The following is a 27,672-nucleotide window of genomic DNA, read 5'->3' on the forward strand; positions in this document are numbered from 1 at the left end:
TCCGGTTGAGCGCAAAGCATTGTGAGACATGTAGTTCCCTAGCGCTCACTCGGGAGTCACTATGACATCGGGGCATTCTGGAGCATGCGCACTAGTCATTTACGGTCGCGAATTACCGGAAGTGTGCTCCAAAATAGTGTTTTAAGGTATAAAAGGACATGGGAATGCAGGGTGATGCACTATAACCCCTGAGGAAGTCCCATAAAAGCTGATAAAGGGACGAAACGCGTTGGGCCAGCTTCCACTACCTCTCCAACGGCATCTTACAACAGATAAGCTTGTTATAACTTTTTAAATTGTACGATTCCATTTTTATGTACATGTGTGTGATTAAAAGTTGTGAAAAACTATATCCCACTATTAGCTCCCTTTTCTTTCTGTTTTTTTCCTTGAATGGAAAAAAACCCTTTTTTTCAAAGGTACTATACACGGACAAGCAGTACCTTATATGAGCAGCATCCTAAAAAGGAGCGAGTCATTATCATATTTTTAAACTTTATCACTTGGATGTGATTCTGATTATTTTTATTAGAAATCACAATTTAATATAGTGGTTTTTGAGACACTATAGGCACACAACACTTTGTTACAAAAAAATGTATTTATATATTGGCAGTCATAAGTCACTGGTCACTTTATAATACGAAGAGCATTTTTGCTGACACATATCTTCCCTTTCCACATATAACTGTACCTAAACCACTCGCTGAGGGTGTCTGTACATGGAGTAAGAGGACGAGGGAAGACGACCATATAAAGATACCACTACAGGCACAACTTGATCATATCTCTGGTACGCATATATTATTTACTGCACACTGAAGGAATTCTCCACACCAGAGCACTGAAGGCGCAGAGACTTTATCCATATTGAACATTTTTACCTATATGAGTCAATAGGAAAGTCTATGCTGCAGCCCCTACACTTAGGAGTGATGATGGGAATTGACAAATGTTTATGCACAAATTATGTTATATCAATTCACTTACTGTAAACGTTTAAGGTGTTTAGCGCTTGTTTTACATCCTTATAGCATATTTTATATATATATATATATATATATATATATATATATAAAACAATGCGCGGTCTAAGACCAGATGTATATATCAGAATATTCGTACAATATATTCTGGTAGAGGTACACTTGTTCTTAACTAACGCTGTCTTAGAATGACGTGTAGAATACTTCAGTGTTTGTAAAATCATGGCGCGGATTTACAGAGGAGACCTTGCCCTGCAGTCCTAGAGACCAGTCGCAGCTACTCAGAGAAGATGGCGCCCAGCGTCTCAGTCAGGGAGTGAGGTAGAGTGTGAGGCAGCTCCAGGGCAGGAACACCAGCAGTAGATGGCGCCCAGCGTCTCAGTCAGGGAGTGAGGGAGAGTGTGAGGCAGCTCCAGGGCTGGAACACCAGCAGTAGATGGCGCCCGGACAGGGGGAGGGGCTACAGGTCAGCGCCTTATCCCCTATGCTGGTCCTCACCACCTGGTACTATGGAGCCTTATTAAAAGTGGATAGTTCACTAACCGACCTGTGCTCCCCTGCCCTGGTAGATATAGTGGGGTCCGTGATCTGTCACAGTGTCCACACCAGCGTCGCAGTCCATCTCCTTAGACCACGACCGGAATGCAATTTAATGGCAGGTCCCGTCTGGAGGACTCTCTTACCTCCTCACTTAGAAGCAGCCACGCGATCCAGGAGAGCGTCTGCAGTGGTGTGCCTAGGAAATGGAGCGCCTCTGCCGCAACTACCTGGAAACAAAGCCAGTGTGAGTATGCGGCGCGGCAGGGGAGGTGATGGAGCCGCAACACAGTATGTCACAGTGACATGTAACAGTGCTGCAGCCCTGGAAGTCTTCAAAAAGCTTTTTCAGGGCTGCGTGTAGCCCCCCTTGTTAAGTGACCTGCTCTGCAGGCACCAACTCAAAACTGAGCTCACAGTGCCTGGAGGCGGGGTTATAGAGGAGGCCCCACATTGCATCCTGGGACAGTCTAAAGCTTCAGCCTGTGGTGCCTCTGGATCAAGATCCATCTCTACAGCCCAATGTATTCCCTGTGGAACACAGTGTACCCCGCTGCAGAAAATAATAATAAAAGGACACCACAGGCTGCTCCCCCTGTATAATAACAGAACACCACAGGCTGCTCCTCCTGTATAATTATAACAACAGGACACCACAAGCTGCTCCCCTGAATAATAATAATAATAATGACAGGACAACACAGGCTGCTCCCCCTATATAATAATACCAGGACACCACAGGCTGCTCCCCCTGTATAATAATAATAATTACAGGACACCACAGGCTGCTTCTCCTGTATAATAATAACCGGATACCAAAGGCTGCTTGTCTTGTATAATAATAACAACAACAACAACAACAACAACAACAGGACACCACAGGCTGCTCCTCCTGTATAATAATAATAATAATAATAATAATAATAATAATAAGAAGAAGAACAGGACACCACAGGCTGCTCCCCATGAATAATAATAACAACAACAACAACAACAACAGGACACCACGGGCTGCTCCCCCTGTATAATAATAATAGTAAGAACAACAGGACACCATAGGCTGCTCCCCCTGTATAATAATAATAATGATAATGACAGGACACCACAGGCTGCTCTCCCTGAATAATAATAATAATAATAATAATAATAATGACAGGACAACACAGGCTGCTCCCCCTATATAATAATAACAGGACACCACAGGCTGCTCCCCCTGTATAATAATAATAATTACAGGACACCACAGGCTGCTTCTCCTGTATAATAATAACCGGATATCAAAGGCTGCTTGTCTTGTATAATAATAATTACAACAACAACAACAGGACACCACAGGCTGCTCCTCCTGTATAATAATAATAATAATAATAAAAACAGGACAACACAGGCTGCTCCCCTGTATAATAACAACAACAACAACAGGACACCACATGCTGCTCCCCATGAATAATAATAATAATAACAATAACAATAACAACAACAACAACAACAACAACAACAGGACACCACGGGCTGCTCCCCCTGTATAATAATAAGAAGAACAACAGGACACCATAGGCTGCTCCCCCTGTATTATAATAACAACAACAACAACAACAGGACACCACAGGCTGCACCCCTGAATAATAATAATATTATAACAACAACAACAACAGTACACCACAGGCTGCTCCCCTGTATAATAATAGCAGGACACCACATGCTGCTCCCCTGAATAATAACAACAACAACAACAACAAGAGGACACCACAAGCTGCTCCTCCTGTATAATAATAATATCAGTACACCACAGGCTGCTCCTCCTGTATAACAATAGCAGGACACCACAGACTACTCCGCCTGTATAATAATAATAATAATAATAACAACAACAACAACAACAGGACAGCACAGGCTGCTCCTCATGTATAATAATAATAATAGGACACCACAGGCTCCTCCTGTATTATAATAATAATAATAATAATAATAATAATAGCAGGACACCTCAGGCTGCTCCTCCTGTATAATAATAATAACTGGTCACCACAGTCTGCTCCTCCTGTATAATAATAATAATAATAATAACAACAACAACAACAACAACAGGACACCACAGGCTGCTCCTCCTGTATAATAATAATAATAATAATAATAGGACACCACAAGCTGCTCCCCCTGTATAATAATAATAATAATAATAATAATAATAACAGCACCACAAGCTGCTCCTCCTGTATAAAAATAATAGGACACCACAGTCTGCTCCACCTGTATAATAATAATAATAACAGGACACAACAGGCTGCTCCCCCTGTATAATAATAATAATATTAACAACTGGACACCACAGGCTGCTCCCCCTGCATAATAATAATAATAATAATAATAATAATAATAATAACAGGACATCACAAGCTGCTGCCCCTGTATTATAATAATAAATAAATAATAACAACAACAACAACAACAACAACAACAACAACAACAGCAACAACAACAGGACACCACAGGCTGCTCATCCTGTATAATAATAATATCAGTACACCACAGGCTACTCCTCCTGTATAACAACAGGACACCACAGACTACTCCCCCGTATAATAATAATAATAACAACAACAACAGGACACCACAGGCTGCTCATCCTGTATAATAATAATAATAATAATAATAACACGACATCATAGGCTGATCCTCCTGTATAATAATAATAATAATAATAACAACAACAACAACAACAGGACACCACAGGCTGCTGCTCCTGTATAACAGGAATAATGACAGGACACCACAGGCTGCTCCTCCTGTATAATAATAATAATAACAACAGGACATCACAGGCTGCTCATCCTGTATAATAATAATAATAATAATAACAACAGGACATCACAGGCTGCTCCTCCGGTATAATAATAATAATAACAGGACACCACAGGCTGCTCCTCCTGTATAATAATAATAATAATAATAATAATAAACTGGTCACCACAGTCTGCTCCCCCTGTATAATAACAGGACATTGCAGGCTGCTCGTTCTGTATAATAATAACAACAACAACAACAACAACAACAGGACACCACAGGCTGCTGCCCCTGTATAATAATAACAACAACAACAACAGGATACCACAGGCTGCTCCTCCTGTATAATAACAGGACACCACTGGCTGCTCCTGTTTAATAATAACAGGACACCACAGGCTGCTCCTCCTGTATAATAATAATAATAATATTAAAAGGTCACCACAGGCTGATCTTCCTGTATAATAATAATAACAACAACAACAACAACAACAACAGGACACTACAGGCTGCTCCCCCTGTATAATAATAATAATATTAACAACAGGACACCACATGCTGCGCCCCCTGCATAATAATAATAATAATAATAATAATAATAATAATAACAGGACACCACAAGCTGCTCCCCCTGTATAATAACAACAACAACAACAGGACACCGCAGCTGCTCCTCCTGTATAATAACAACAACAACAACAACAGGACACCGCAGCTGCTCCTCCTGTATAATAACTGGACACCACAGGCTGCTCCTCCTGTATAATAATAACTATAATAACAGGACACCACAGGCTGCTACTCCTGTATAATAACAGGACACCACAGGCTGCTCCCCCTATATAATAATAATAATAATAATAATAATAATAATAACAGGACACCACAGGCTGCTCCCCCTATATAATAATAATAATAATAATAATAATAACAGGACACCACAGGCTGCTCCGCCTGTATAATAATAATAACAGGACACCACAGGCTGCGCCTCCTGTATAATAATAATAATAACAGGACACCACAGGCTGCTCCCCCTGTATAATAATAATAATAATAACAGGACACCACAGGCTGCTCCCCCTGTATAATAGTAATAACAGGACACCACAGGCTGCTCCTCCTGTATAATAATAATAACAGGACACCACAGGCTGCTCCCCCTGTATAATAATAATAATAACAGGACACCACAGGCTACTCCCTCTGTAGAATAGTAATAACATGACACCACAGGCTGCTCCTCCTGTATAATAATAATAATAACTGGACACCACAGGCTGCTCCTCCTGTATAATAATAATAATAACAGGACACCACAGGCTGCTCCCCCTGTATAATAATAATAACAGGACACCACAGGCTGCTCCTCCTGTATAATAATAATAACAGGACACCACAGGCTGCTCCCCCTGTATAATAATAATAACAGGACACCACAGTCTGCTCCACCTGTATAATAACAGCACAATTACCTGATGACTTCTCTCTGTTCCTTCCACCTAGAGACCCGGATTGAGTTATGGAGCACAGGGGGCGGGGATTAGGGCGGATGTAAGGTGTTACTCGGAAGTATGGTGGAGCGCACAAGATGAATGAGTAGTGGAACGCACGGACCGGAAGTGAGCGTTAATGCGGAAGTAGGGTGGAGCGCACAAAGTGAATGAGTGATGGAACGCACGAACCGGAAGTGATCGTGAAGGCGGAAGTAGGGTGGAACGCACAGAGCGGAAGTGGCGTGTCCGGGCTCCGGAGGTGTACCGCTGCAGAGGGCTCCGGCCTGGGGTTCCCAGCTGTGTGTGTGGGGGATGATTAGTGATATAGGGGGGTATATGAGAGCAGGACCCCCTGTTACCATGGTAGTGAGTGTCCCCATAGTGTGTGTATGCTGGGAGGCCTATGGTGGCACTGTGCAGCCAGCTACATTGTGTACAGCTGGTGATGTCCCCTGACAGGTGGTGATACCCCGGTTCTGTCTGTGTGATGTGCTCATTGCCCCTGTGCCCCCTGTGTTACTGCCCTGTGCCCCCTGTGTGTTACTGTCCTGTGCCCCCCTGTGTTACTGTCCTGTGCCCCCCTGTGTGTTACTGTCCTGTGCCCCCCTGTGTCCTGTGCCCCCCTGTGTGTTACTGTCCTGTGCCCCCCTGTGTGTTACTGTCCTGTGCCCCCCTGTGTGTTACTGTCCTGTGCCCCCCTGTGTGTTACTGTCCTGTGCCCCCTTTGTTTTACTGTCCTGTGCCCCCCACCGTGTTACTGTCCTGTGCCCCCATGTGTGTTACTGTCCTGTGCCCCCCACGTGTTACTGTCCTATGCCCCCTGTGTGTTACTGTCCTGTGCCCCCCTGTGTGTTACTGTCCTGTGCCCCCTGTGTGTTACTGTCCTGTGCCCCCCTGTGTGTTACTGTCCTGTGCCCCCCTGTGTGTTACCGTCCTGTGCCTCCCTGTGTGTTACCGTCCTGTGCCCCCCTGTGTTTTACCGTCCTGTGCCCCCCTGTGTGTTACTGTCCTGTGCCCCCCTGTGTGTTACTGTCCTGTGCCCCCCTGTTTGTTACTGTCCTGTGCCCCCCTGTGTGTTACTGTCCTGTGCCCCCTGTGTGTTACTGTCCTGTGCCCCCCTGTTTGTTACTGTCCTGTGCCCCCCTGTGTGTTACTGTCCTGTGCCCCCTGTGTGTTACTGTCCTGTGCCCCCATGTGTGTTACTGTCCTGTGTCCCCCTGTGTGTTACTGTCCTGTGCCCCCCTGTGTGTTACTGTCCTGTGCCCCCCTGTGTGTTACTGTCCTGTGCCCCCTGTGTTACTGTCCTGTGCCCCCCTGTGTGTTACTGTCCTGTGCCCCCTGTGTGTTACTGTCCTGTGCTTCCCTGTGTGTTACTGTCCTGTGCCCCCCTGTGTGTTACTGTCCTGTGCCCCCCTGTGTGTTACTGTCCTGTGCCCCCCTGTGTGTTACTGTCCTGTGCCCCCTGTGTGTTACCGTCCTGTGACCCCCTGTGTGTTACCGTCCTGTGCCCCCCCCGTGTTTTACTGTCCTGTGCCCCCCTTTGTTTTACTGTCCTGCGCCCCCCACCGTGTTACTGTCCTGTGCCCCCATGTGTGTTACTGACCTGTGCCCCCCACGTGTTACTGTCCTATGCCCCCTGTGTGTTACTGTCCTGTGCCCCCCTGTGTGTTACTGTCCTATGCCCCCTGTGTGTTACTGTCCTGTGCCCCCCTGTGTGTTACTGTCCTGTGCCCCCCTAGTGTGTTACTGTCCTGTGCCCCCCTGTGTGTTACTGTCCTGTGCCCCCTGTGTGTTACTGTCCTGTGCCCCCCTGTTTGTTACTGTCCTGTGCCCCCCTGTGTGTTACTGTCCTGTGCCCCCCTGTGTGTTACTGTCCTGTGCCCCCCTGTGTGTTACTGTCCTGTGCCCCCCTGTGTGTTACTGTCCTGTGCTTCTGTACAATCTGTGTTACTATCCTGTGCCCCCTACTGTGTGTTACAGTCCTGTGCCCCCTACTGTGTGTTACTGTCCTGTGCCCCCTACTGTGTGTTACTGTCCTGTGCCCCCTACTGTGTGTTACCGTCCTGTGCTCCCCCCGTGTGTGTTACTGTCCTGTGCCCCCTGTGTTACTGTCCTGTGCCCCCTGTGTGTTACTGTCCTGTGCCCCCTGTGTGTTACCGTCCTGTGCCCCCTGTGTGTGTTACCGCCCTGTGCTCCCTGTGTGTTACCGCCCTGTGCCCCCCGTGTGTTACTGTCCTGTGCCCCCCTGCGTGTTACTGCCCTGTGCTCCCCTGTGTGTTACTGTCCTGTGCCCCCTGTGTGTTACTGTCCTGTGCCCCCCTGTGTGTTACCGTCCTGTGCCCCCTGTGTGTTACCGTCCTGTGCCCCCTGTGTGTTACCGTCCTGTGCCCCCCTGTGTGTTACTGTCCTGTGCTCCCCCTCTATGATACAGTCCTGTGCCTCCCTGTGTTACTGTCCTGTGCACACCCATGTGTTACCATCCCGTACCCCCTGTGTTACTGTCCTGTGCCCCCCTGTGTGTTACTGTCCTGTGCCCCCCTGTGTGTTACTGTCCTGTGCCCCCCTGTGTGTTACTGTCCTGTGCCCCCCTGTGTTTCACTGTCTTGTGCCCCATGTGTTTCACTGTCTTGTGTCCCCTGTGTTTCACTGTCTTGTGTCCCCTGTGTTTCACTGTCTTGTGCCCCCCGTGTCACTGTCCCTTGCCCCCCGTGTCACTGTCCCGTGCGCCCCTGTGTTACTGTCCCGTGCCCCCCTGTGTTACTGTCCCATGCCCCCCCTGTGTTACTGTCCCATGCCCCCCCTGTGTTACTGTCCCATGCCCCCCCTGTGTTACTGTCCCGTGCCCCTCCCCCTGTATTGCTGTCCCATGCCCCTCCCCCTGTATTACTGTCCCGTGCCACCCTGTGTTACTGTCCTGTGCCCCCTTTGTGTTACTGTCCTGTGCCACCCTGTGTTACTGTCCTGTGCCCCCTTTGTGTTACTGTCCTGTGCCCCCTTTGTGTTACTGTCCTGTGCCCCCTGTGTGTTACTGTCCTGTGTTGATTGCCCCCCTGTGTGTTACTGTCCTGTGTTGCTGTGCCCCCTGTGTGTTACTGTCCTGTGCGGATGTGTCCCCCTGTGTGTTACTGTCCTGTGTTGCTGTGCCCCCTGTGTGTTATTGTCCTGTGTTGCTGTGCCCCGTGTATTACTGTCCTGTGTTGCTGTGCCCCCTGTGTGTTACTGTCCTGTGTTGCTGTGCCCCCTGTGTGTTACTGTCCTGTGTTGCTGTGCCCCCCTGTGTGTTACTGTCCTGTGTTGCTGTGCCCCCCTGTGTGTTACTGTCCTGTGTTGCTGTGCCCCCTGTGTATTACTGTCCTGTGTTGCTGTGCCCCCTGTGTGTATTACTGTCCTGTGTTGCTGTGTCCCCTGTGTGTTACTGTCCTGTGTTGCTGTGCCCCCTGTGTATTACTGTCCTGTGTTGCTGTGCCCCCTGTGTGTTACTGTCCTGTGTTGCTGTGCCCCCCTGTGTGTTACTGTCCTGTGTTGATGTGCCCCCTGTATGTTACTGTCCTGTGTTGATGTGCCCCCTGTATGTTACTGTCCTGTGTTGATGTGCCCCCCTGTGTATTACTGTCCTGTGTTGCTGTGCCCCCTGTGTGTTACTGTCCTGTGTTGCTGTGCCCCCTGTGTGTTACTGTCCTGTGTTGATGTGCCCCCTGTGTATTACTGTCCTGTGCCCCCTGTGTGTTACTGTCCTGTGTTGATGTGCCCCCTGTGTATTACTGTCCTGTGTTGCTGTGCCTCCTGTGTATTACTGTCCTGTGTTGCTGTGCCCCTGTGTATTACTGTCCTGGGTTGCTGTGCCCTGTGTGATACTGTCCTGTGTTGCTGTGCCCCCTGTGTGATACAGTCCTGAGACCCGTGTAAAAGTCCTGTGCCTCCTGAGTGTTATTGTCCTGTGCTGCTGTACCCATCTGTGTTACTGTCCTGTGCCCCTCTCTGTGATACAGTCCTGTGCCTCCCTGTGTGTTACAGTCCTGTGCCCACCCATATGTTACCATCCCGTACCCCCTGTGTTACCGTCCTGTGCCTCCCTGTGTGTTACAGTCCTGTGCCCACCCATATGTTACCATCCCGTACCCCCTGTGTTACCGTCCTGTGTCCTCTGTGTGTTTCACTGTCTTGTGCCGCCTATGTCACTTTCCTGAGCCCCCCTGGGTTACTGTCTCGTGACCCCCTGTGTTACTGTCCCGTACCCCTCCCCCTGTGTTACTGTCCCGTGCCCCTCCCCCTGTATTACTGTCCTTTGCCCCCTGTGTTACTGTCCTTTGCCCATCCTGTTACCTCTATGTGTTACTGTCCAGTGCCCCCTATGTGTTATTGTCCAGTGCCCCCTTATGTGTTACTGCCCTGTGCCCCCCTGTGTTACTGCCCTGTGCCCTCATGTGTCTTACTGTCCTGTGCCCCCATGTGTGTTACTGTCCCATGCCCCCTGTGTTACTGTCCTGTGCTACTGTACCCACCTGTTTTACTGTCCTGTGCCCACCTGTGTTACTGTCTTGTGGCCCCCCTGTGTGTTACTGTCTCGTTACCCCCCCCGTGTGTTACTGTCTTGTGTCCCCCCTGTGTGTTACTGTCCCGTGTCCCCCTGTGTTACTGTCCTGTGCCTACTCTGTGTGTTACTGTCCTGTGCTCCCCTGTGTGTTACTGTCCTGTGCCCCCATGTGTGTTACTGTCCTGTGCCCCCCTGTGTTACTGCCCTGTGTCCCCCTGTGTGTTACTGTCCCGTGTCCCCCTGTGTTACTGTCCTGTGCCCCCTCTGTGTGTTACTGTCCTGTGCCCCCATGTGTGTTACTGTCCTGTGCCTCCTGTGTTACTGCCCTGTGTCCCCCTGTGTGTTACTGTCCTGTGCCCCCCTGTGTTACTGCCCTGTGTCCCCCTGTGTGTTACTGTCCCGTTCCCCCTGGGTGTTACTGTCCCGTTCCCCCTGGGTGTTACTGTCCTGTGCCCGTTACTGTGTGTTACTCTCCTGTGCCCCCTGTGTGTTGCTGTTCTGTGTCCCCTGTGTGTTACTGTCTGGTGCACCCTGTGTTACTCTCCTGTGCCTCCTTTGTGTTACTGTCCTGTGCCCCCCTGTGTTTCACTGTCCTGTGCCCCCTGTGTGTTACTGTCCTGTGCTACTGTACCAACTTGTGTGTTACTGTCTCGTGTGTCCCCTGTGTGTTACTGTCTCGTGTCCCCTCTGTTTGTTACTGTCCCGTGTCCCCCTGAATGTTACTGTCCCATGCCCCCATGTGTGTTACTGTCCGGTGCCCCCATGTGTGTTACTGTCCTGTGCCCCCCCCCGTGTTTTACTGTACTGTGCCCCCCTGTGTTACTGCCCTTCGCCCCCCTGTGTTTCACTGTCCTGTGCTGATGTGCCCCCCTGTGTGTCACTGTCCTGTGTTGCTGTACCCCCCTGTGTTACTGTCCTGTGCAGATGTGCTCCCCCTGTGTATTACTGTCCTGTGCTGATGTGCCCCCTGTGTGTTACTGTCCTGTGTTGCTGTGCCCCCTGTATGTTAGTGTCCTGGGTTGATGTGCCCCCTGTGTATTACTGTCCTGTGTTGCTGTGCCCCCTGTGTGTTACTGTCCTGTGTTGATGTGCCCCCTGTGTGTTACTGTCCTGTGTTGCTGTGCCCCCTGTGTATTACTGTCCTGTGTTGATGTGCCCCCTGTGTGTTACTGTCCTGTGCAGATGTGCTCCCCCTGTGTATTACTGTCCTGTGTTGCTGTGCCCCCTGTGTGTTACTGTCCTGTGTTGCTGTGCCCCCTGTGTGTTACTGTCCTGTGTTGATGTGCCTCCTGTGTATTACTGTCCTGTGTTGCTGTGCCCCCTGTGTATTACTGTCCTGTGTTGATGTGCCCCCTGTGTATTACTGTCCTGTGTTGCTGTGCCCCCCTGTGTATTACTGTCCTGTGTTGCTGTGTCCCCTGTATGTTAGTGTCCTGGGTTGATGTGCCTCCTGTGTATTACTGTCCTGGGTTGCTGTGCCCTGTGTGATACTGTCCTGTGTTGCTGTGCCCCCTGTGTATTACTGTCCTGTGTTGCTGTGCCCCCTGTGTATTACTGTCCTGTGTTGCTGTGCCCCCTGTGTATTACTGTCCTGTGTTGCTGTGCCCCCTGTATGTTACTGTCCTGTGTTGCTGTGCCCCCTGTATGTTAGTGTCCTGGGTTGATGTGCCCCCTGTATGTTACTGTCCTGTGTTGCTGTGCCCCCTGTGTATTACTGTCCTGTGTTGCTGTGCCCCCTGTGTATTACTGTCCTGTGTTGCTGTGCCCCCTGTATGTTAGTGTCCTGGGTTGATGTGCCCCCTGTATGTTACTGTCCTGTGTTGCTGTGCCCCCTGTGTGTTACTGTCCTGTGCAGATGTGCCCCCTGTGTATTACTGTCCTGTGTTGCTGTGCCCCCTGTGTGTTACTGTCCTGTGTTGATGTGCCCCCTGTGTGTTACTGTCCTGTGTTGATGTGCCCCCTGTGTGTTACTGTCCTGTGTTGATGTGCCCCCTGTGTATTACTGTCCTGTGTTGATGTGCCCCCTGTGTATTACTGTCCTGTGTTGCTGTGCCCCCTGTGTATTACTGTCCTGTGCAGATGTGCCCCCTGTGTATTGCTGTCTTGTGTTGCTGTGCCCCCTGTGTGTTACTGTCCTGTGCAGATGTGCTCCCCCTGTGTATTACTGTCCTGTGTTGATGTGCCCCCTGTGTATTACTGTCCTGTGTTGATGTGCCCCCTGTGTATTGCTGTCTTGTGTTGCTGTGCCCCATGTGTATTGCTGTCTTGTGTTGCTGTGCCCCCTGTGTATTACTGTCCTGTGTTGATGTGCCCCCTGTGTGTTACTGTCCTGTGTTGCTGTGCCGCCCGTGTGTTACTGTCCTGTGTTGATGTGCCCCCTGTGTATTACTGTCCTGTGTTGCTGTGCCCCCCTGTGTATTACTGTCCTGTGTTGCTGTGCCCCGTGTGTTACTTTTCTGTGTTGCTGTGCCCCCTGTGTGTTACTGTCCTGTGTTGATGTGTCACCTGTGTGTTACTGTCCTGTGCTGATGTGCCCCCTGTGTATTACTCTCCTTTATTGCTGTGCCCCCTATGTATTACTGTATTATGGTAACGTCGGGGTCTGCGCCACCTGTATTACGGTAACGGCGGGGTCTGCGCCACCTGTATTACGGTAGCGGCGGGGTCTGCGCCACCTGTATTACGGTAGCGGTGGGGTCTGCGGCACCTGTATTATGGTAACGGTGGGGTCTGCGGCACCTGTATTACGGTAACGGCGGGGTCTGCGCCACCTGTATCACGGTAACGGCGGGGTCTGCGCCACTTGTATCACGGTAACGGCGGGGTCTGCGCCACCTTTAGTACGGCAACGGCAGGGACTGCGCCACCTGTATAACGGTAACGGCGGGGTCTGCGCCACTTTTAGTACGGTAACGGCGGGATCTGCTCCCCCTGTATTACGGTAACAGCGGGGTCTGCGCCACCTGTATTACGGTAACGGCGGGGTCTGCGCCACCTGAATTACGGTAACAGAGGGGTCTGCGCCACCTGTATTATGGTAACGGCGGGGTCTGCGTCCCCTGTATTACAGGAATGGCGAGTTCTGCGCCCCCTGTATTACGGTAATGGCGGGGTCTGCGCCACCTGTATTATGGTAACGGCAGGGTGTGTGCTACCTGTAGTACGGTAACGGCGGGGTCTGTGCCACCTGTATTATGGTATCGGTTGTGTCTGCGTCCCCTGTATTACGGTAACGGCTGGGTCTGCGCCACCTGTATTACAGTAATAGGACACTAGAGTGTCAGCCACCTGTACAGGGATAATATAGCACCAGAGGCTGCTTCAGCTGCACTATAACAAGGCACCAGAGGCTGCTCCCCCTGTAGTATAGAACCTGACACCAGTTGTTGGTCAGAGAACTTCTGAGGCTGAAGACTGTGTCCATCCATCAATGTACGCACGTTCTGGTGAAGATGGTGGCGGTGTACAAATCCATTCCGTTCGGCAGGTTTCATGCCCGGGTGTTTCAGTGGGACTTGATGAGCAAATGGTCCGGGTCTCACCTGCACATGCACCGGAAGATAAGTCTATCTCCCAGGGCCAGAATTTCCCTCCTGTGGTGGCTACAAGGGTCTCATCTCCTAGAGGGATGCCGGTTCGGTATCCTGGATTGGGTACTTCTTACGACAGATGCGAGTCTCCGGGGCTGGGGTGCAGTCACCCAAGGCAGGAACTTCCAGAGGAGATGGTCGTTCCAGGAAGCGGGTCTCCACATAAATGTTCTCAAGTTAAAAGCCATCTACAATGGCCTGCTACAGGCAAGAAGCCTTCTTCAGGGTCGACCTGTCCTGGTACAGTCAGACAACATCACAGCGGTGGCACATATCAACCGTCAAGGCGGCACAAGGAGCAGAGCAGCAATGGCGGAGGCCACAAGAATCCTTCGCTGGAAGAAACAGCACCTGAGCGCCCTGTCAGCAGTCTTCCTTCCGGGAGTAGACATCTGGGAAGCAGACTTCCTCAGCAGACACGATCTCCATCCGGGAGAGTGGGCTCTCCATCAAGAAGTGTTTGCAGAAGTGACAAAGCATTGGGGACTCCCTCTGATAGACATGATGGCGTCTCATCTCAACAAGAAGCTTCCAAGGTATTGTTCCAGGTCAAGGGACCCCCAAGCCCGTGTGGTCGATGCCCTGGTGTCTCCTTGGGTGTTCAAGTCGGTGTATGTGTTCCCTCCACGTCCTCTCATTCCAAAGCTACTGGGGATCATTCGGCGAACAAAGGTTCAGGCGATTCTCGTAGTTCCAGATTGCGCCACTTCAAGTCCAATCTCTGTTTCTTTTTGTGGATAACTATATATTGGCAACAATATATTCAGTGGCAGCACCCCCTATATAATTCAAATATCTGATATAGAATATAACTAGGGGTTTCCTTTGTTCTAATTTGGAACTTTTCTATAATATGCTAGTGCAGTAGTATCCCTTTCCCTGCTAACGTACTAGTTCCAGATTGATCCTTGGCCGCTTCCTCTAAGAGAGGATCCATTGTTGCAGGGTCCATGCATGTTTCCCGACTTACCGCGGCTGCGTTTGGCGGCATGGAAGTTGAGCGCCAGATCTTAGCTCGTAAAGGTATTCCAGGAGAGGTCATACCTACTCTCCTCGAGGCTAGGAAGCATTATCACTGTATTTGGAAGAAGTATGTTTCCTGGTGTGAGTTAAAGAGGGCTCCTGCGGAAGAATTTAATATGGGGCGTTTTCTCCATTTTTTGCAGGCTGGGGTGGATGCAGGCCTCAAGTTGGGCTCCATCAAGGTGCAGATTTCGGCATTGTCTATTTTCTTTCAAAGAGAACTGGCTGCCCTCCCAGAGGTTCAGACGTTTGTGAAAGGAGTTTTGCATATCAATCCTCCGTTTGTGCCTCATGTGGCCCCATGGAATCTGGACGTGGTCTTACGGTTTCTCATGACTTCCTGGTTTGAGCCTTTGCGTAAGGTTGAGTTGAAGTTTCTCACCTGGAAGGTAGTCATGTTGTTGGCGCTGGCTTCTGCCAGGCGGGTGTCTGAGTTGGCGGCCTTATCTCATAAAAGCCCGTACTTGGTCTTTCATTCGGATAGGGCAGAATTGAGGACTTGTCAACAATTTTTACATAAGGTGGTCTCCTCGTTTTCACATTAAGCAACCTATTGTGGTACCGGTGGCTAGGGATGCTGGGGCAGTTCCATGGTCACTGGATGTAGTTAGGGCTTTGAAGATCTACGTCGCCCGTACAGCGGTTGCCAGGAAAACTGAGGCGCTGTTTGTCCTGTACACTTCCAACAAAATTGGTCATCCTGCTTCAAAACAGACTATTGCACACTGGATTTGTAGTACGATTCAGCAGGCTCATTCTTCGGCCGGATTACCGGTGCCGAGGTCGGTGAAAGCACATTCTACCAGGAAGGTGGGCTCGTCTTGAGCGGCTGCCCGAGGGGTCTCGGCGTTACAGCTCTGCCGAGCGGCTACTTGGTCGGGTTTAAACACTCTTGCCAAGTTCTATAAGTTTGATACCCTGGCTGATGAGGACCTTGCGTTTGCTCAGTCGGTGCTGCAGAGTTGTCCGCACTCTCCCACCCGGTCTGGAGCTTTGGTATAAACCCCATGGTCCTTTTGGAGTCCCCAGCATCCTCTAGGACGTAAGAGAAAATAGGATTTTGGTACTTACCGGTAAATCCTTTTCTCCTAGTCCGTAGAGGATGCTGAGTGCCCATCCCAGTGCGGACTATTTTCTTGCAGTGTTCTCTTGTGGGTTCGCTTAGTTTATACACGGGTTGTGTATTTCTGTTTTCAGCTTGTTGCTGTAGTTTTTTCATACTGTTGTGGTCGCAATCAATCAAGGAGATACGCCAGGATCAGAAGAAAAAGCATATATGGTTTATTTTGCATCTAGGCCCAGATGGGTGTCAGCAGAGCACGCAGGCTCAGTGAGACAATTTGTGTTACAGTCATCACGGTTTATATAGTATAGAATACACATTACATCAGAAATGGCTTACGTGACAGGGGACATAGTTCGTCTTTATTACTGTCATCCAAATACAATGCTTATTCATAATTATGGGCCAGGAAAGACCCCGGGCAGTCACTTAGGGGCCACGAGTTACTAATAAAGCACTATACACCACTCTAAGCCCCTTAATTACGGAAAGGGGCCCTTATCAGTGATTCATGCACATAAAGCACAATTAACAGAAAGCAGGTGCAGATGAGAACAGAACACTTGTTATACATGGTTCAGAATATATGTTTTACTGCAAACAAGCAATATATTGATACATCAAGCGTTTTAACCCTATAGACATTCAGTCCCAGTATAAGGGGTCCAAATTTCTCTGACACTGTTATCTGGTTTCTTGTTACTTCGGTTGTACGGTATGGTTGTGGTGTGGGCCGGTATGTCTGTAGCCCTTAGTTTACACAAAAATCCTTTCCTCGAAATGTCCGTCTCTCCTGGGCACAGTTCCTATAACTGGGGTCTGGAGGAGGGGCATAGAGGGAGGAGCCAGTTCACACTCAGTTTTAAGTCTTTTTAGTGTGCCCAAGCTCCTGCGGATCCCGTCTATACCCCATGGTCCTTTTGGAGTCCCCAGCATCCTCTACGGACTAGGAGAAAAGGATTTACCGGTAAGTACAAAAATCATATTTATACAGGGGAAGCAGCCTGTGGTGTCCTGTTTTATATTATTATTATTATTATAATACGGCGTGAGCAGCCTGTGGTGTTCTGTTATTATTACTATTATTATTATTATACAGGAAGAGCAGCCTGTGGTGTCCTGTTATTATTATTATACAGGAGGAGCAGCCTTTGGTGTCCTGTTATTATACTGGAGGAGCAGCCTATGGTGTCCTGTTGTTGTTGTTGTTATTATTATACAGGGGGAGAAGCCTGCAGTGTTCTGTTATTATTGTTTTACAGGGGGAGCCGCTTGTGGTGTTCTTTTTTATGATTAATGGGGGTAATTCTGAGTTGATCGCAGCAGCAAGTTTGTTAGCAATTGGGCAAAACCATGTGCACTGCAGGGGAGGCAGATATAACATGTGCAGAGAGAGTTAGATTTGTGAGGGTTATATTGTTTCTGTACAGGGTAAATACTGGCTGCTTTATTATTACACTGCAATTTAGATTTCAGTTTGAACACACCCCACCCAAATCTATCTCTCTCTGCACATGTTACATCTGTCCCCCCTGCACTGCACATGGTTTTGCCCAACTACTAAAATATTTGCTGCTGCGATCAACTCAGAATTAGGCCCAATATACAGGGGGAGCAGCCTGTGGTGACCTGTTATTATTATTATTATTATACAGGGAAAGCAGCCTGTGGTTTCCTGTTATAATTCTACAGGAGGAGCAGCCTGTGGTGTCATTATTATTATTATTATTATTATTATTGTTGTACAAAGGGAGCAGCCTGTGGTGTCCTATTATTATTATATAGGGTTAGCGGCTTGTGGTATCCTGTTGTTATTATTATTATTATTATTATTATACAGGAGGAGCAGCCTATGGTGTCCTTTTGTTGTTGTTGTTGTTATTATTGTTACTATTATTATACAGGGGAAGAAGCCTGCAGTGTTCTGTTATTATTGTTTTACAGGGGGAGTGGCCTGTGGTATCCTTTTTTATGATTAATATACAGGGGGAGCAGCCTGTGGTGACCTGTTATTATTAATATTATTATTATTATACAGGGAAAGCAGCCTGTGGTTTCCTGTTATAATTCTACAGGAGGAGCAGCCTGTGGTGTCATTATTATTATTATTATTATTATTATTATACAGGGGGAGCAGCCTGTGGTTTCCTGTTATAATTCTACAGGAGGAGCAGCCTGTGGTGTCATTATTATTATTATTATTATTATTATACAGGAGGAGCAGCCTGTGGTGTCATTATTATTATTATTATTATTATTGTTGTTGTACAAAGGGAGCAGCCTGTGGTGTCCGTATTATTATACAGGGGGAGCAGCCTGTGGTATCCTGTTATTATTATTATTATTATTATTATTATTATACAGGAGGCGCAGCCTGTGGTGTCCTTTTATTATTATACAGGAGGAGCAGCCTATGGTGTCCTTTTGTTGTTGTTGTTATTATTGTTACTATTATTATACAGGGGGAGAAGCCTGCAGTGTTCTGTTATTATTGTTTTACAGGGGAAGCGGCCTGTGGTATCCTTTTTTATGATTAATATACAGGGGAGCAGCCTGTGGTGACCTGTTATTATTAATATTATTATTATTATTATTATTATTATTATACAGGGAAAGCAGCCTGTGGTTTCCTGTTATAATTCTACAGGAGGAGCAGCCTGTGGTGTCATTATTATTATTATTATTATTATTATTATACAGGAGGAGCAGCCTGTGGTGTCATTATTATTATTATTATTATTATTGTTGTTGTACAAAGGGAGCAGCCTGTGGTGTCCGTATTATTATACAGGGGGAGCAGCCTGTGGTATCCTGTTATTATTATTATTATTATTATTATTATTATACAGGAGGCGCAGCCTGTGGTGTCCTTTTATTATTATACAGGAGGAGCAGCCTATGGTGTCCTTTTGTTGTTGTTGTTATTATTGTTACTATTATTATACAGGGGGAGAAGCCTGCAGTGTTCTGTTATTATTGTTTTACAGGGGAAGCGGCCTGTGGTATCCTTTTTTATGATTAATATACAGGGGGAGCAGCCTGTGGTGACCTGTTATTATTAATATTATTATTATTATTATTATTATTATTATACAGGGAAAGCAGCCTGTGGTTTCCTGTTATAATTCTACAGGAGGAGCAGCCTGTGGTGTCCTTTACTTATTAATATTATACAGGGGGAGCATCCTGTGGTGTACTTTTTTTTATTATACAGGAGGAGAAGCCTGTGGTGTTCGGTTATTGTTGTTGTTATTATTATTATTAACCACAGGGAATGGCCTGTGGTGTCCTGTATTATTATATTATTGTTATTATTATTATACAGAGGGAGCAGCCTGTGGCGTCCTGTTATTATTTATTATTATTAATATTATTATACTGTGGGAGCAGCCTGTGGTGTACTGTTGTTGTTATTATTATTATTATAATACAGTTGTAGCAGCCTGTAGTGTCCTATATTATTATACAGGAAAAGCAGCCTGTGGTTTCCTGTTATAATTCTACAGGAGGAGCAGCCTGTGGTGTCATTATTATTATTATTTTGAAGAGGGAGCAGCCTGTGTTGTCCTTTTATTATTATTATTATGCAGGTGGAGCAGCCTGTGGTGTCCTTTTATTTTTGTTATACAGGAGGAGTAGCCTGTGGTGTATCATTATTATTATTATTATTATTATTATTGTAGAGGAGGAGCAGCATGTTGTGTCCTGTTATTATTATACAGGAGGAGAAGCCTGTGGTGTCCGGGTATTATTATTATTAACCACGGGAACGGCCTGTGGTGTCCTGTTATTATTATTGTTGTTATTATTATTATATTATTGTACAGGAGGAGCAGCATGTGGTTTCCTGTTGTTATTATTATTATTATTATTATAATAATACAGAGGGAGAAGCCTGTGGTGTCCTGTTATTATTATTGTTGTTATTATTATTATAATATTGTACAGGAGGAGCAGCATGTGGTTTCCTGTTATTATTATTATAATAATACAGAGGGAGCAGCCTGTGGTGTCCTGTTATTATTATTATTATTATTATATTATTGTACATGAGGAGCAGTATGTGGTTTCTTGTTATTATTATTATTATTATTATTATTATTATTATTCAGTGGGAGAAGCCTGTGGTGTCCTGTTGTTGTTGTTGTTGTTATTGTTGTTATTATTATTATTATTATTATTATTATAATACAGAGGGAGCAGCCTGTGGTGTCCTGTTGTTGTTGTTGTTGTTGTTGTTGTTGTTATTGTTATTATTATTATTATTATTATACAGAGGGAGCAGCCTGTGGTGTCCTGTTGTTGTTGTTGTTGTTGTTGTTGTTATTATTATTATTATAATACAGAGGGAGCAGCCTGTGGTGTCCTGTTGTTGTTGTTGTTGTTGTTGTTGTTGTTATTATTATTATTATAATACAGAGGGAGCAGCCTGTGGTGTCCTGTTGTTGTTGTTGTTGTTATTGTTATTATTATTATTATTATTATTATACAGAGGGAGCAGCCTGTGGTGTCCTGTTGTTGTTGTTGTTGTTGTTGTTATTATTATTATAATACAGAGGGAGCAGCCTGTGGTGTTCTGTTGTTGTTGTTGTTATTATTATTATTATTATAATACAGAGGGAGCAGCCTGTGGTGTCCTGTTGTTGTTGTTGTTGTTGTTGTTATTATTATTATTATAATACAGAGGGAGCAGCCTGTGGTGTCCTGTTGTTGTTGTTGTTGTTGTTGTTGTTGTTGTTGTTGTTGTTATTATTATTATAATACAGAGGGAGCAGCCTGTGGTGTCCTGTTGTTGTTGTTGTTGTTATTATTATTATTATTATTATTATACAGAGGGAGCAGCCTGTGGTGTCCTGTTGTTGTTGTTGTTGTTGTTGTTGTTGTTGTTATTATTATTATAATACAGAGGGAGCAGCCTGTGGTGTTCTGTTGTTGTTGTTGTTGTTGTTGTTATTATTATTATTATAATACAGAGGGAGCAGCCTGTGGTGTCCTGTTGTTGTTGTTGTTGTTGTTGTTGTTGTTGTTGTTGTTATTATTATTATTATTATTATTATTATTATTATTATTATTATTATTATACAGAGGGAGCAGCCTGTGGTGTCCTGTTGTTGTTGTTGTTGTTATTATTATTATAATACAGAGGGAGCAGCCTGTGGTGTTCTGTTGTTGTTGTTGTTGTTGTTGTTATTATTATTATACAGGGGGAGCGTGTTGTTGTTGTTGTTGTTATTATTATTATACAGGGGGAGCAGCCTGTAGTGTCCTGTTATTATTTTCTCTTACGTCCTAGAGGATGCTGGGAACTCCGTAAGGACCATGGGGTATAGACGGGCTCCGCAGGAGATAGGGCACCTAAAAAGAACTTTGACTATTGGTGTGCACTGGCTCCTCCCTCTATGCCCCTCCTCCAGACCTCAGTTAGATCTTGTGCCCAGAGGAGAATGGGTGCACTGCAGAGAGCTCTCCAGAGTTTTCTGTTTTGAAGAATTTTGTTAGGTTTTTTATTTTCAGGGAGTCCTGTTGGCAACAGGCTCCCTGCATCGTGGGACCGAGGAGAGAGAAGCAGAGCTGGCTTGTAAGGTTGGGCACTGCTTCTAAGGCTACTGGACACCATTAGCTCCAGAGGGAGTCTGAACACAGGTCTCACGTGGGGTTCGTCCCGGAGCCGTGCCGCCGTCCTCCTCACAGATGCCAAAGATAGAAGCCGGGTGAGTATGAGAAGGCAAGAAGACATCAGGTGGCAGAAGACTTCAGATCTTCATGAGGCAAGCGCGCAGTGGTAAGCTGCGCACCATTGCGCCCAGTACTCACACACAAGCAGGCACTGATGGGGTGCAGGGCGCAGGGGTGGGCGCCCTGGACAGCAATATTCCTCATTTTGTGGCAATATAAGCAGGATTAGGCTGTGGCACAGTAAATCCACAAATCCCCCGCCATTTTTTATATAAGTTTACTGGGACCGAAGCCCGCCGTCGGGTGGGCGGGGCTTGATCCTCAGCACTAACCAGCGCCATTTTCTCCACAGAAACTGCATGAGGAAAACGCTGGCTCCCTGATCTCTCCCCTGCTGAACCTTCACAGGCTGGAAAAAAAAAGGGGGGGGGCACTTTGGAACGCAGTGAGTGGGAATTAAGGTTATATATATAAAAAGCGCTATCTGGTATATATATTCCAGTGTTTTTAAGTGCTGGGTGTGTGCTGGCATACTCTCTCTCTGTCTCTCCTAAGGGCCTGGTTGGGGTTTTGTCCCCTTATAGGTTAATCCCTGTGTGTGTGGGGTGTCGGTACGTGTGTGTCGACATGTCTGAGGCGGATGGCTTCTCCAAGGAGGCGGTGGAGCAAATGAGTGGTGTGTCCCCGTCGGTTGTGCCGACTCCAGATTGGATGGACATGTGGCATATGTTGAATGCAAGTGTGGCATCTTTACATAAAAGGCTTGGTAAGGCTGAATTAGGGGGGACATCAGGGGGTCAATCCTCGGATTGGACCGACTCACAGGGCCCGTCGGGGTCTCAAAAGCGTCCCTTAACACAAGACACAACTACCGACACGGATTCTGATTCCAGTGTCGACTATGACGAATTAAATTGCACCCTAGGGTGACTAAAACCATTCAGTGTATGATTGTGGCAATAAGGGATGTGTTGCATATTGAGGATGAACCCTTGGTCCCCGACACAAGGGTACACATGTTTAAGGAAAAGAAACAGATTATTAACTTTCCCACATCTCATGAATTAAATGATTTCTTTGGAAAAGCTTGGGAGACTCCGGAAAAGAGACCGCAGATCCCCAAAAGAATTTATATGGCATACCCCTTCCCTAAGCAGGACAGGGAGATTTGGGAATCATCCCCCACTGTGGACAAGGCCCTGACGCGCTTGTCCAAGAAAGTGGCGCTACCGTCTCCTGACACAGCGGCCCTTAAGGACCCTGCAGATCGCAGGCAAGAAACTAATTTAAAGTGTATTTATTCTCATACGGGTGCTGTGCTAAGACCGACAATTGCGTTGGCATGGGTGTGTAGCGCACTTGCAGCTTGGACAGATGAGCTGACAGATCAATTTGATAATATGGATAAGGATACTATATTCTTAACCCTAGCCCATATTAAAGACGCAGTCTTATTTATGAGGGATGCTCAAAGGGACATTGGATTGCTAGCTTCTAGAGCCAATGCCATGTCTATCTCAGCGAGAAGATCCTTATGGATTCGCCAATGGACGGGTGATGCGGATTCCAAAAAACATGTGGAAGTACTACCCTATAAGGGTGATGTATTGTTTGGGGATGGGCTGACGGACCTGGTTTCCACAGCTACAGCAGGTAAATCAAATTTTTTACCATATATTCCCCAACAGCAAAAGAAGGTAACACCCTATTAGATGCAGTCCTTTCGGTCGCACAAGTCCAAAAGAGGTCGGGATCCTCTTTCCTCGTCAGAGGTAATGGCAGAGGCAAAAGAGCACCTGCTTCGGCAGATGCCCAGGAACAAAAGTCCTCCCCGGCTGCTCCAAAACCCACAGCATGACGCTGGGGCTCCCCTGAGGGAGTACGCACCGGTGGGCGCACGTCTTCAACTTTTCAGTCAGGCCTGGGTTAGATCAGACCTGAATCCCTGGGTGTTGGAAATAGTTTCCAAAGGGTACAAACTGGAATTCGACGAGGTGCCCCCGCGCCGATTTTTCTAATCGGCCCTACCAGCTTACATATTGGAAAGGGATGTAGTGCTAGCTGCAATTCAAACACTGTGTATACAGAAAGTGATAATCAAGGTTCCCCTGCACCAGCAGGGAAGAGGTTACTACTCAACCCTATTTGTGGTCCCGAAACCGGACGGTTCGGTCAGACCTATTTTGAATCTGAAATCCCTAAACCTGTATATAAAAAGATTCAAATTCAAAATGGAATCTCTCAGAGCGATAATAGCCAACATGGAGGAGGGGGAGTTTATGGTGTCTCTGGACATAAAGGATGCATACCTTCATGTCCCCATATATGCCCCCCATCAGGAATACCTGAGATTCGCTGTACAGGATTGTCATTACCAATTTCAGACGTTGCCGTTTGGACTTTCCACGGCCCCGAGGATTTTCACCAAGATAATGGCGGAAATGATGGTGGTCCTGTGCAAGCATGGAGTCACAATTATTCCATACTTGGACGATCTCCTGATAAAAGCGAGATCAAGGGAGAAATTGCTGAGCAGTGTGGCGGTCTCTCTGAGAGTGCTCCAGCAACATGGTTGGATTCTAAATCTACCGAAGCCACAGTTGATTCCGACAACTTGACTACCGTTCCTAGGTATGATACTGGATACGGAACAAATGAAGGTCTTCCTCCCAATAGAGAAAGCCCAGGACATCCAGAACATGGTCAGAGACCTGCTAAAACCGAAAAGGGTGTCAATTCACCAATGCACTCGAGTTCTGGGGAAAATGGTGGCGGCCTACGAGGCCATTCCCTTCGGAAGGTTCCATGCAAGGACTTTTCAATGGGACCTTCTGGACAAGTGATCCGGGTCCCATCTGCACTTACATCGGAAAATAACTCTGTCCCCAGGGGCCAGAGTGTCTCTCCTGTGGTGGTTGCAAAGTGCTCACCTGCTGGAGGGTCGCCGGTTCGGTATTCAGGACTTGATCCTGGTTACCACGGACGCGAGCCTCCGAGGATGGGGAGCGGTCACACAGGGAGAAAACTTTCAGGGACTTTGGTCAGACCAGGAGTCCTGTCTACACATCAATGTGTTGGAACTCAGGGCCATTTACAACGAACTTCGACAAGCGGAGAGTCTTCTTCGAAACCTACCGGTTCTGATTCAATCAGACAATGTCACAGCAGTGGCTCATGTGAACCGCCAAGGCGGGACAAGAAGCAGAGTCGCAATGGCGGAAGCCACCAGGATTCTTCGCTGGGCAGAAAATCATGTAAGCGCTCTGTCGGCTGTCTTCATTCCGGGAGTGGACAACTGGGAAGCAGACTTCCTCAGCAGACACGATCTCCATCCAGGAGAGTGGGGACTTCATCAAGAAGTCTTTGCAGACATAACACGTCTTTGGGGAACTCCTCAAATAGACATGATGGCGTCACACCTCAACAAAAAGCTTTGGAGGTATTGTGCTAGGTCTCGGGACCCTCAGGCAGTGGCAGTAGACGCTCTGATAACACGTGGGTGTTCAAATAGGTCTACGTTTTTCCTCCTCTTCCTCTCATCACAAAAGTTTTGAGGATCATAAGGCAAAGAAGAGTACAGACGATACTCGTTGTCCCAGACTGGCCACGAAGGGCCTGGTACTCGGATCTACAAGAGATGCTCACAGGAGATCCCTGGCCTCTTCCTCTGAGGGAAGACCTGTTGCAACAGGGGCCCTGTGTATTTCAGGACTTACCGCGGTTACGTTTGACGGCATGGCGGTTGAACGCCGAATGCTAGCGAAATAGGGGATTCCGGAAGAGGTCATCCCTACTTTAATAAAGGCTAGGAAGTAGGTGACAGTTAAGCATTATCACCGTATCTGGCGAAAGTATGTGTCTTGGTGTGAGACCAAGAATGCACCTACGGAAGATTTTCATCTGGGTCGTTTTCTCCACTTCCTACAGACAGGAGTGGATATGGGCCTGAAATTAGGCTCTGTTAAGGTACAGATTTCAGCCCTCTCGATTTTCTTTCAGAAGGAATTGGCTTCTCTTCCAGAAGTCCAGACGTTTGTAAAGGGAGTGCTACACATCCAGCCTCCTTTTGTGCCTCCAGTGGCACCGTGGGACCTCAACGTGGTGTTGCAGTTCCTAAAATCACACTGGTTTGAACCGCTTAACAAGGTTGAGTTGAAATGTCTTACTTGGAAGGTGGTCATGTTGTTGGCCTTGGCATCAGCAAGGCGAGTATCAGAATTGGCGGCTTTGTCACACAAATGCCCCTACTTGATTTTTCATGTGGATCGAGCTGAATTGAGGATACGTCCGCAATTTTTGCCTAAGGCGGTTTCTTTATTTCATGTGAATCAACCTATTGTGGTGCCTGTGGCTACAAGTGACATGGAGGATTCCAGATCCTTGGACGTAGTCAGGGCTTTAAAGATTTATGTAGCCAGGACGGCTAGAATTAGGAAAACAGAGGCTCTGTTTGTCCTGTATGCGGCCAATAAGATTGGCGCACCTGCTTCGAAGCAGACTATTGCTCGCTGGATCTGTAATACGATTCAGCAGGCTCACCTACGGCTGGATTGCCGGTACCAAATTCGGTTAAGGCCCATTCCACTAGGAAGGTGGGCTCTTCTTGGGCGGCTGCCCGAGGCGTCTCGGCATTACAACTTTGCCGAGCGGCGACTTGGTCGGGGTCAAACACTTTTGCTAAATTCTATAAGTTTGATACCCTGGCTGATGAGGACCTAGCGTTTGCTCAGTCGGTGCTGCAGAGTCATACGCACTCTCCCGCCCGATTGGATGCTTTGGTATAAACCCCATGGTCCTTACGGAGTCCCCAGCATCCTCTAGGACGTAACAGAAAATAAGATTTTAAACCTACCGGTAAATCTATTTCTCCTAGTCCGTAGAGGATGCTGGGCGCCCGTCCCAGTGCGGAAACTCTGCAAGACTTGTATATAGTTGTTGCTTACATAAGAGTTATGTTACAGTTGGAATCGGTCTTGGACCATTACTGTCGTTTGTTCATACTGTTAACTGGTTATGTATGTTCCAAGTTACATGGTATGATTGGTGTGGGCTGGTATGAATCTTGCCCTTGGATTTCTAAATCCTGCCTTGTATTGTCCATCTCCTCTGGAAAACTGCTGGAGCGTTAGACAAGCCGAACGGCATCACCAGGTACTCGTAGTGACCCGACTGAGTACTGAAGGCCGTCTTCCACTCATCTCCAGACTTGATTTGGATGAGGTTATACGCTCCTCTTAGGTCAATTTTAGACAAAATCACAGCCGAACGCAGCTGATCAAAGAGGACAGAAATCAGCGGCAGAGGATAGGTATTTTTAACTGAGATTTTATTCAGGGCTCTAAAGTCAATGCAAGGTCTAAGCGAGCCATCCTTTTTCTCCACAAAGAAGCCTGCACTTAAAGGAGATTTTGATGGCCTAATAAATCCTTTCCCTAGGCTCTCCTTAACATAATCATTCATGGCCGCAGTTTCTGGCCCGGATAAAGCATATAACCTTCCCTTTGGCAATGCGGCACCAGGAATTAGCTCAATAGCACAATCATAAGGCCGATGTGGAGGCAGAATGTCTGCATTGCCTTTGGAGAACACATCAGCAAACTCTTGGTATTCCACGGGAATGAGTTTAGGAATGGCAGCTGCTATTCTGACTGGAAACGTAATACATTCCTTATCACAGAAGGTACCCCATTGTGAAATCTCCCCCGACCGCCAATCAATGGTGGGATTATGAAAGGCCAGCCAAGGGTGACCCAGAACCACTGGAACTGCTGGGCAATGGGTAAGGAAGAACTCGATTTTTTCAGAATGAAGAGCTCCTACCGTAAGTAGTACAGGGGGTGTACAGAGGGAAATAACCCCATTGGACAGTGGACTCCCATCTAAGCCATGCATGGTGACACACCTACCCAAAGATAACTGAGGAATGCCTAAGGCCTTAGCCCAAGTTAAATCCATAAAGTTTCCTGCAGCTCCACTGTCAACA

The 27,672-nt window shown here is 47.3% G+C and overlaps 1 protein-coding gene across 1 annotated transcript in view; it reads right to left on the reverse strand.

Annotated features, from left to right (window-relative positions):
- Nucleotides 1-5,851, reverse strand: part of LOC134983723 (zinc finger protein 585A-like) — a 117,458-nt gene extending 111,607 nt beyond the window's left edge. Inside the window, exon 1 of the mRNA XM_063949369.1 lies at nucleotides 5,783-5,851. The gene's annotated coding sequence lies outside the window, so the exon portion shown is untranslated. The remainder of the gene's footprint in view (nucleotides 1-5,782) is intronic.
- Nucleotides 5,852-27,672: the final 21,821 nt, after the last annotated feature.

Source organism: Pseudophryne corroboree, assembly GCF_028390025.1.
Source record: "Pseudophryne corroboree isolate aPseCor3 chromosome 3 unlocalized genomic scaffold, aPseCor3.hap2 SUPER_3_unloc_22, whole genome shotgun sequence".
Taxonomy (NCBI): Eukaryota; Metazoa; Chordata; class Amphibia; order Anura; family Myobatrachidae; genus Pseudophryne; species Pseudophryne corroboree.